Source organism: Erinaceus europaeus, chromosome 12, assembly GCF_950295315.1.
Source record: "Erinaceus europaeus chromosome 12, mEriEur2.1, whole genome shotgun sequence".
Classification (NCBI taxonomy): domain Eukaryota; kingdom Metazoa; phylum Chordata; class Mammalia; order Eulipotyphla; family Erinaceidae; genus Erinaceus; species Erinaceus europaeus.
In genome coordinates this window covers 7,114,880-7,124,243 of record NC_080173.1, presented here as the reverse complement: position 1 = coordinate 7,124,243, position 9,364 = coordinate 7,114,880, and the positions used below count along the sequence as shown (strand labels likewise).

Below are 9,364 nucleotides of genomic sequence, written 5' to 3'. Positions count from 1 at the left end.
TGACACACTGGGTTAAACACACATAGTGCAAGGAACCGCTCAAGGATTCTGGTTCGAGTCCCCCAGCTCCCTATCTGCAGGGGGGTTCACTTCACAAGAGGTGAAGCAGGTCGGCAGGTGTCTATCTTTCTCTCTCTTATCTTTCACTTCCCTCTCAATTTCTCTCTGTCTCATCCAACATCATCATCATCATCATCATCATCATATAAAAAATGGCCCTAGGAGCAGTAGATTCATAGTACAGGCACCGAGCCTCAGAGCTATCCATGAAGAAAAATAAATAAATAAATAAACAAACAAACATTGTTATACAGCTCATTTACAAATTTGGAATTTTAAAAAGTTGACTGAGTGGATGAAAATGATGTGATATATTAATTTATAAAATGGAGTACTATTCAGCAATGAAGATGGATTTCTGCCATTTATACATTTGTACCTGGATGAGCCTAAGTGTATTAGGTGAAATAAGCCACATAAAAGACAGATATTCTACAGTTGTAGTTACATGTATTACATATAGAAAAAAAGAAGTAAATGAAACTACAGTCACCTTTTGAACTATCAACAAACTGATTAGTGACTACCTGTATGAAAAGAGGAAGTCAATCAGTTGGGTGAGGTGGATGTAAATCAGGACAAAGGGAACATAAATACTGACTTGTACAAGTGTTTTTGTTATCTTTATGTATTGGACAGAGATAGCCAAAAATCAAGAGGAAGGGGGAAACAGAAAGGGAGAGAGAGAGAGAGAGAGACCTGCAGCACTGCTTCACCATTCCTGAAGCTTACCCCTGCATGTAGGGCTGGGAGCTTGAACCAGGGTCCTTGCTCACTGTAGTGTGTGAGCTTAACCAGGTGCACCACCACCGAACCCAAAATATTAATTTTTTAATGGTGCCTACATAACACCTCTGTGCAATGAGATTTCAGTGATAGCATTCTGCAGCGGCATAGAACAGTATTTGCATGCTAGAGTCCCCAGGTTCTGTTCTCAGCATAGCATGTGTTGGGATTGTGTTCTGGTATCTCTTAGTCTCCATCTCATGGAATAAATAAATCTTTTGCCTTTCTCCACCCCCTTCCTAACCATTTCCATTTCAGACTTGCCACTTCCGGCTCTGACCTATAAAAGCCTTTGTTCTCTGGTCAATAGACACATTGCATTACCACTCTGCCACGAGTTCAAGACTCTCTCTCCTGCATCGCTGAGTGAGTAGCAGCCCAGGCCGGCTCCAGTTGAGTTCTCTCTAACCCAGAGAGCACGCTCCCGGGAAGAGGCACCCCCACGCTGGCCAGGCATTCCTGTTTTTTTTTTTTTTCCTTCAACATATTAAAGTAACATTAAAATTTATATCTGAGTCCCTGAATCTCAGTTTGGGGATTTAAGTGGTAGGTGAATTAACTATTGCTTTTCTATACAGCAAACTTGCCTTAATAGTTTGTTTCAGGATTGCATTATACCTCTTTGGACTCCATACTTCTTTGACATCGATTACCTCTCTTTACCTGATTTCTCTCACATGACAAAAAAAAAAAATTTTTATATTTTAAACACACACACACTCACTCATACACACACACACACACACACACACACACTCACTCATTCATACATACACACTTGCATCCTCCTTCTAAACTACCATCCATCGACATTAAACATTTTAAAAGGCCAAGGAAAAAATCCTTTCAACTACAGCAAGTAGATTCATAAGCATATATTTCTGACAAACTGATTGCTAACACCAGTCAAGCCTTAATTACTTTGGTATTACCAAATGAACTACAGGAGGGAAAGCTTAGGCAGTGCTGACAGAGGAATGGAAGAAACTTAACCTTCTGGCAAACAGTTGATGGATATGAAAATAGATCAGAGCTAATACATTCAGTTCCTCAGCACTTCTCCTCCAAGGACCTCACTAAAGTCAATATCACCTTAGCTCCATGACAACTCCCTGACATAGATAAATAATAGGTGTCAAACATGCATTGTGCCCCTAAGACCTCTGGGCATTGGTATAAAGTACAAATGCAAGGCACAGGCAGAGTTCATTTCTTGATATACCGATTAATGAAAAACTCACAGAAAATAGGCTTGCCAGACTAAGCTTCTAACTTTGCCTCTGCAGGGCTGTCAGCACCCTCTAAAAACTAGGTTGATGAATCTTAAGCAAGCAGTTTCAGTTGGCATTCTCACACCCTAGGCAACACAAATTCTCTTAATCAGGCAGATGTAACTCTGGAGCAAGGTTGGGGAACATCCGATCTGTGGATTGTATGTGGCCCACAAAATCATTTACTTTAGCCCTGTCAAGACAACCAAAACTGTTTTCATAGCAACATCAAATGCTAATTTTGTATGGCCCTTGAATGATATTCTAAATGTTCAAATGGCCCTTGGTAAAAAAAAAAAAAAAAAAAAAAGTTCCACACCCTTGTCCTATGAGGATCTTTTGGGAGGATGCATGCCAATTCCAAGATTTCTGGTCACAGACAAGTAGTTACTTTCCATGTTTAAATCTTGCTTGACTCCACAAACAAGTGGACCTTTCCATTAACCAGGACCTTTCCTTAGAGAAGACTGAAAATACCTAGTGATATAAAATCATGAATCCAGGCCTTGTACAGCAGTAGTACTTGCTCTTGCAATGTGAAACTTTTTTTTAACTCATATTAATTAAATAGTGATTTATATGCCTACAACTTAATAGAAGTGTACATAAACACCATTCCCACAACCAAAATACTCTGTTCCATCTCAACTCCCCCAGCTAAACTTCTTCATCAAACTCTTTTATTTTTTATTATTATTATTATTTTTAACCAGAGCACTGTTCAGCTCTGACTTATGATGGTGCAGAGGATTGAACCTGGGACTTTGGAGCCTCAGGCACAAGAGTCTGTTGGCATAACCATTATGCTATCTACCTTCCACCTCTTCATCAAACTCTTAACTTGCCAGAGCTTTGGTTCCAAAAATTCAACTATGAGTTCTTTTTATTTAATAGAAGTGTTGGCTGCTATTGAAGAGAGAGAGAAAGAGAGAGAGAGAGAGGAACTGAAACAGGTGTTGTTATTTGGGGTGTCACATGTGCTATTATATAATGTAATGAGAGGAAAAAATTAAAAAAAAACATGTTAAGATAAAAAAAGGGAGTGTCAACAATTGGTAAGTATTGAAATAACACAGGCTGGGCTGTAGCATAGGCTCTAAAGTCTACCACCTTCCGAAGTTAAACTGGCTGCCCAGGAGGTGGTGGCACCGTGGGCCAAGTGCTGGAACCCCATGTCTGAGGCGCCTAGGTCGAGCACTGCTATCATGTACACCGGTGGTCCTCTGTCTTTTCTCCTCTTTATCTCTCATTAACAAATAAATCTTAAAGAAGAAGGAAAAGGAGAGTTAGAGGCGGAGGAGTGGATGAAGGAAGTGATGGCGGTAGTGGTAGTGGTAGTAGAGGAAGAAGAAGGAGAAGAAGAAGAAGAAAAAGTCAAACTATGGTGATGAAAGTATGTAACCAAAGTGCCAGGGCTAAAAGGTGAAATGCCTGTCAAATAAGGCACCTGACAGCTGTACAGGACAGATTCAGGGATGGATTCTGTAAAGGAACAACACCTAAATCTGACAGCAACAGCCAACCGCGTTAAATCAAATATTTCCATTAGGTATTTATCCCGAGTCTCCGAATAATTTTCTAATCCTCTCCTGACACTGTCCTCTGATAGCAAAATGTCACAGAGAGAGAACAGATTTTGAGCCAGAAGTCTTGGGGGTGAACCTGGTTGTGATGGTTCATGGCTTGAGACTCTAAAGTGGCCTGACCTCAAACCCTGTGAACCACAGCTTCCTCATTCAACATGGAAGCATAAGTCATGTCTCACTGTTTACATTCAGGTATTTGCCTTTTTAAATAGAAAGAAGAAATTTAAAAAAAAAAAACACACATTTTTTTGTCCGAGTAGATTATCTTACATTGATAAATATAGTGCACAGAAAATAAGGAACAACAACAACAAGGGACCAGGTGGGAACACACCTGGCTGAGCACACGTCACAATGCTCAAGGACCTGGGTTCAAGCCCCCACCCCCACCTGCAGGGGGAAAGCTTTGTTGGTGGTGAAGCAGGGCTACAGATGTCTCTCTGTCTCTCTATCTTCCCCTGCCCTCTCAACTTCTGGCTGTCTCTGCCCAATAAAGATAAAAAAATAAAAACAACAACAAAACAAAAAAGAAACCCATTTTGATGAATATATCAGGTTACTCTTGATTTTTATACTTCTAGAGAAAGATGAACTATCATTAACTAGTAAAAGAGGATCTTTTTTTTTTTTGAGTTTTCAGAAAAGTGCAATGTGATCATTCTTATTCCTGCACAAAATTCTTCTACTTCCCCAGGAAAATGAAACATAAAATGTGCAAATTGTACATTTAGCTGGGAGAGGCTTATTATATGGGTGTACCCTATCTGAACTTTTCTTTAGAAGGCACTGCTTTTGTGTCCATCCTCTCCCTTTCCTGAGAAGCCTTAAGGGCTTCTCAACTCAGCCACACCTTTTCCACCTTCCTTCTCCCCTCCATTCCCTGTCTTTTTTTTTTTTTTTTTTTTTTAAACTAGAACACTGTTTAGCTCAAGTTGAGGGTGGAGCTGAGGGCACTGAAGCTGGGACCTAGGAGCCTCAGGCATGAAAGTCTTTTGCATAAACCATTATGCTGTCTCCCCTTCCTTGCTTTTTCTTTAAACTAACAGGTCTGGAATTAAGTGAATCAACCTAACCTGAGCGGACATTTCCTGGTTCCTTGTAGGTGTACCTAAATTTTCTTGCTCTTAAAGTATCTCCCATGCTATTGGTGATAAGGAAAGTTAATGACCTCAAAGTGGCAACTTTTATATTCAGAAGATTTAGATTCCAAAGCATAAACCCTCTTGTTAAGGTTCCTCGACTTGAAAGACTGCACAAACTTGCTGGATGTATGTTTGAACAGCTTTTATTCTCCTGTGAAAAAAAACGAGGATGTTTATATCTTTGCTGGAATAATAAAAAGATTCAGGTAGAAAAAAATTTCCATTTACAAGTCTCTGTTCCTGTTATGTCATTTTAGGGAGAATAAATGAACAGGATCTAATCACACTCTTGTAAATGTGAAATAACTCCTGAGTGATGTCAAATATCAAGCCCCCACCCCCCCTCACCTGCTTTCTGCATAACAGATCTCAGGAGGCCCCAGAACACTTCCCACAGAATATTATTCTTTCCTTTATGTTTCTTGGATTGCTTTGCGATAAGACTGAAACCAGGAGACAGGCATTTGTAATACTCAGACTCTAGAAAGTTCTGGGCCAGACTGAGGGTGGAGGAGGTGATTCAGTGCCAAAGCTCAGCTACCAGATGTCCAGTACTGACAGCTGCTGCGTGGAGTTTGCCTAGTTAGGATTGCTGTCTAATTTCAATAGTGGAAGCATCTAGGAGCAAAAAAGAAGTTAGCATTCCAAAGCCTGACTTCATGAACTCATCTTTGCCTCTCCACCCTGACATACCATTGAATTGACATCTGGGGGGTGGGGGTGGGGGAAAGACAGCATAATGTTAGTGCAAATCACTACCATGCCTGAGGCTCTTAGCTCCCAGGTTTAATCCCTGGCCATCTACCAGATCTGAGCTGCACTCAGGTAAAAAAAAAAAAAAAAAAATCTATTTGAGTTTTGGGATTCCAGCAGTTTTAACTTTAAGTCCCTGTTCACATCAGGCCTGATGCTTGACACAAGCTCAACACAAATAACTGTGTGTGTGTGTGTGTGTGTGTGTGTGTGTGTGTGTGTGTGTGTTATAACAGACTTAATGGAAGTGAAAAGATTCATTGTAAGGGCAAGGTCTAATGTCTCTGAGCACCACTCTTATCTGAAAAATGCCCTTACCTCTCAGTTACTTACATCAATCAGGATTTCAAATTGTGAGGGAATCAGTCTGGGAGACTAAAAAGAGGCCAGCATCTTTGGTGAACTGTGGAATAGCAAGGTTTCCAGGTACTAGTAGTACAAAGCATTCCCACAGTACTGAGGTCTTTTCTCCAAGAAAAGGATCATTTCCTTTCTCAGGAAAATGCAAGTAAACGTGCAAGTATACACATGCTGTAAGGTGCTTACATGTAAGCATGTAAGTAATATACATATAAATATATCTTAGGTCTACTCTTCGATTTCCAGATTATAAAAGTGGCATGGGAGCTGGGCAGTAGTGCAGTGGATTAAGCAAAGTACAAGGGCTGACCTAAGGATCCTGGTTCCAGACCCCCGGCTCCTCACCTCCAGAGGGGTTGCTTCACAGGCTGTGAAGCAGGTCTGCAGGTGTCTATCTTTCTCTCCTCCTCTCTGTCTTCCCCTCTTCTTTCCATTTCTCTCTGTCCTATCCAACAACAACAGCTATGACAACAATAACAATAATAACAACTACAACAAGCGCAACAACAAGGGCAACAAAAAATGGGAAAAAATGGCCTCCAGGAGCAGTGGATTCATAGTGCAGGCACCAACTCCCAGAAATAATCCTGGAGGCAAAAAAAAAAAAAAAAAAAAAAGTGGCATGAGAATCTCTAGCAAAGCTTCCATATAGATAGAGTGACCCTGCTAATTTGGAAAGGAATCAACAATGTATTGAAAAGTACAAGCAAAAATTTCTGGTTCTATAGTATTTTGACGTACTATACCATATGTATACCTCATATTTCTAAAGTTAAATAATAAAGTCAGTACTTTCAAGAGTTGTAACGTCATTAAGAGACTGGACATCGAAAGCATGTCTCTTGAAATATCCTTTTCATACCTTGCAAATATAGTCAAATCTCTACCAGAAAAATAAACCGGTGAGTATAGCTCATTATATATGCAGGCTACAGAAAAAACCATGTGAAGAGAAAATAAATACATAAATGCTATACCAACTCTTCCATGACTATGGTATTCTTTATCTCATCCTCTGGTGAGTCTATTATTTAAAATATTTACGTTGTTTCTTCTAGGTCTCTTAAACAAGGGAATAGTGCAGAGTAACTGTTTCTATTAGTTTCAAAGCAAAAGAATTCTGTAGTGTAAGGAGATAGGTGTAATTCTTTCCTTGTTTTGTAGACATTCTTTCTTCCCTCTTTGTACATATTCTACAGTAGTGTTCAATACCCAGGCTCCCTGACAACACAACATTGAAAACATAAATACGTCAATGGTACTTTCTAATTAAAACCAAGCATGAGTGCATTTGGTTGCAACATGTTCTAAAATGTATTGTTATTAGCAGTCATTTCAGTATAAATGCATCTCCTCGGAACTTGCATTGATCTGTCTTACCAGTGGCTCTTGTCACTGTCCCTTCTCTGTAAGTTGTCACTAGTACAAAGTGATGCTTTACCTCCTATTGAATTCTTCTAGCAAATTTGCCACAGTAAAAAAAAAAAAAAAAAATCCATATTTACCTGGCAGGGGAGATACCATGATCATGACCCCTGCGATTTCCCCAAATGTGGGAAACTTGACTGTTCAATTTGTGGTAGTGGGGGACTGCGTTCGTACTCCCCCCCCTGAAAAAAATTCTAATTCTCTTTTATTTTCTAGAATTGATTCATCTCCCCTCACTTTCAACATATCTTTAGTTTTTTACTGAGAAGATACAGTTTATATCACTGACCTCCCTATAATTTAGCAGCTTGAAACAGCCACTACGTCATTTTTTATAACTTATCTTCTATTTTGTTTATTATATTTATTTGTTGGACAGAGATAGCCAGACCTCAAGAAGGAAGAGAGTGATAGAGAAGCAGAGAGAGAGAGAGAGACTGCAGCACTGCATCCCCACTCACAAAGCTTTCCTCCTGTAGATGCAGACTGGGGGCTGGAATCCAGGTCCTTATGCGTTGTAATATGTGCACTCAACCTCCAGTCACCTCCGGCCCCCGTGTAATTGGTTCCTGATCCTGAGTTGGTTTGTCAGGACTCATCTAGGAAAGCTGTTCTTCCTTCCTAGTCAGCAGGGCTTGGTCAGGTGAATGCTGTCAGAGCTGATGATCCAAAGTGGATTCCTTCAATTCCTTACACCTGAGACAGGTGATTGAAGCCTCTCTCCTCTTTCTTTTTCTTTCCGGAGAGAAACAGAGAGGAGAGATATAGGTAGTATTGCTCCACTGCTTGTGAAGCTTCCTCTTTAGGTGGGGACCTAGAGTTTGAACTGTGGGGCCAGGTGGTGATGCACCTGGTAGAGCACACATGTTGCACAAAGACCAGGGTTCCAGTCCCCTGTCCCCACCTGCAAGGGGAGAGCTTTGTGAGTGTTGAAGCAGTGACTCTCTGACTCTCTCCCTTTCTATCACCCCTTACCTCTTAATATCAGGCTGTCTTGATCCAATAAATAAATAAAAATAATTCTTAAAAAATCGAGTTTGAACCACTCTAGTAGTAACGTGTACTTTACTAGGTTCCCCAGCACCACCCTGGTCGGTGTTCAATATCTTTCATCTTATAGGACTTCTTGTGAAATTTCACCATTTTGGAAAAATTATTTATTCCCTTTTGTTGTCCTTTGTTGTTCTTATTGTTGTAGTTATTGTTAATGCTGTTGTTGGATGTGGCATATTTTATCTTATCATTGTAGTAAAACCTAGATGGTGGATCAAGACTCAGCAAGCAGAAACAGAACTGACCAAGCTTCTTAGACATGCATCATATCTGTGACCTTCTAGTATTCAAAACAGAGAATACTTGAGATGAGGAAATGCTTTCACCTACTAGTGGAAAAGCCACATCTACACAACTTTGGGGAAAAGTACTGGCAGCCATCTCTGCAGACAATATATACATGAGGGGGGAAATACATGTTGAAATTTAGTATATATTGAACTGACCCAAATAATTGGCAAAACTCATCTGTGTAATGAAGCATCTTGAAATTGTTATGTGGAAAACTGAAAACTGTTAGCATGTAGAAATGACTGTGTTTTACTGTGAACTGTAAACCGTTAGTCCCCCAAGAAAGAAAAAAAAGACTTTGTGATTATAAAAAAATGACAAAATAAAAATTCATCTTGGGAGTCGGGCTGTAGTGCAGAGAGTTAAGCGCAGGTGGCGCTAAGAACAAGGATCGGAGCAAGGATCCTGGTTCGAGCCCTGGCTCCCCACCTGCAGGGGAGTCACCTCACAAGTGGTGAAGCAGGTCTGCAGGTGTCTATCTTTCTCTCCCTCCCTCTGTCTTCCCCTCCTCTCTCCATTTCTCTGTCCTATCCAACAACAATGACAACAATAATAACTACAACAATAAAACAACAAGGGCAACAAAAAGGGAATAAATAAATAAGATATTTTTAAAAAATTCATCTTAATGTCA

The 9,364-nt window shown here is 40.1% G+C and overlaps 1 pseudogene; it reads left to right on the top strand.

Annotated features, from left to right (window-relative positions):
* Window positions 1-7,455: 7,455 nt before the first annotated feature.
* LOC132542156 (U1 spliceosomal RNA) lies at window positions 7,456-7,567 on the top strand (annotated as a pseudogene).
* Window positions 7,568-9,364: the final 1,797 nt, after the last annotated feature.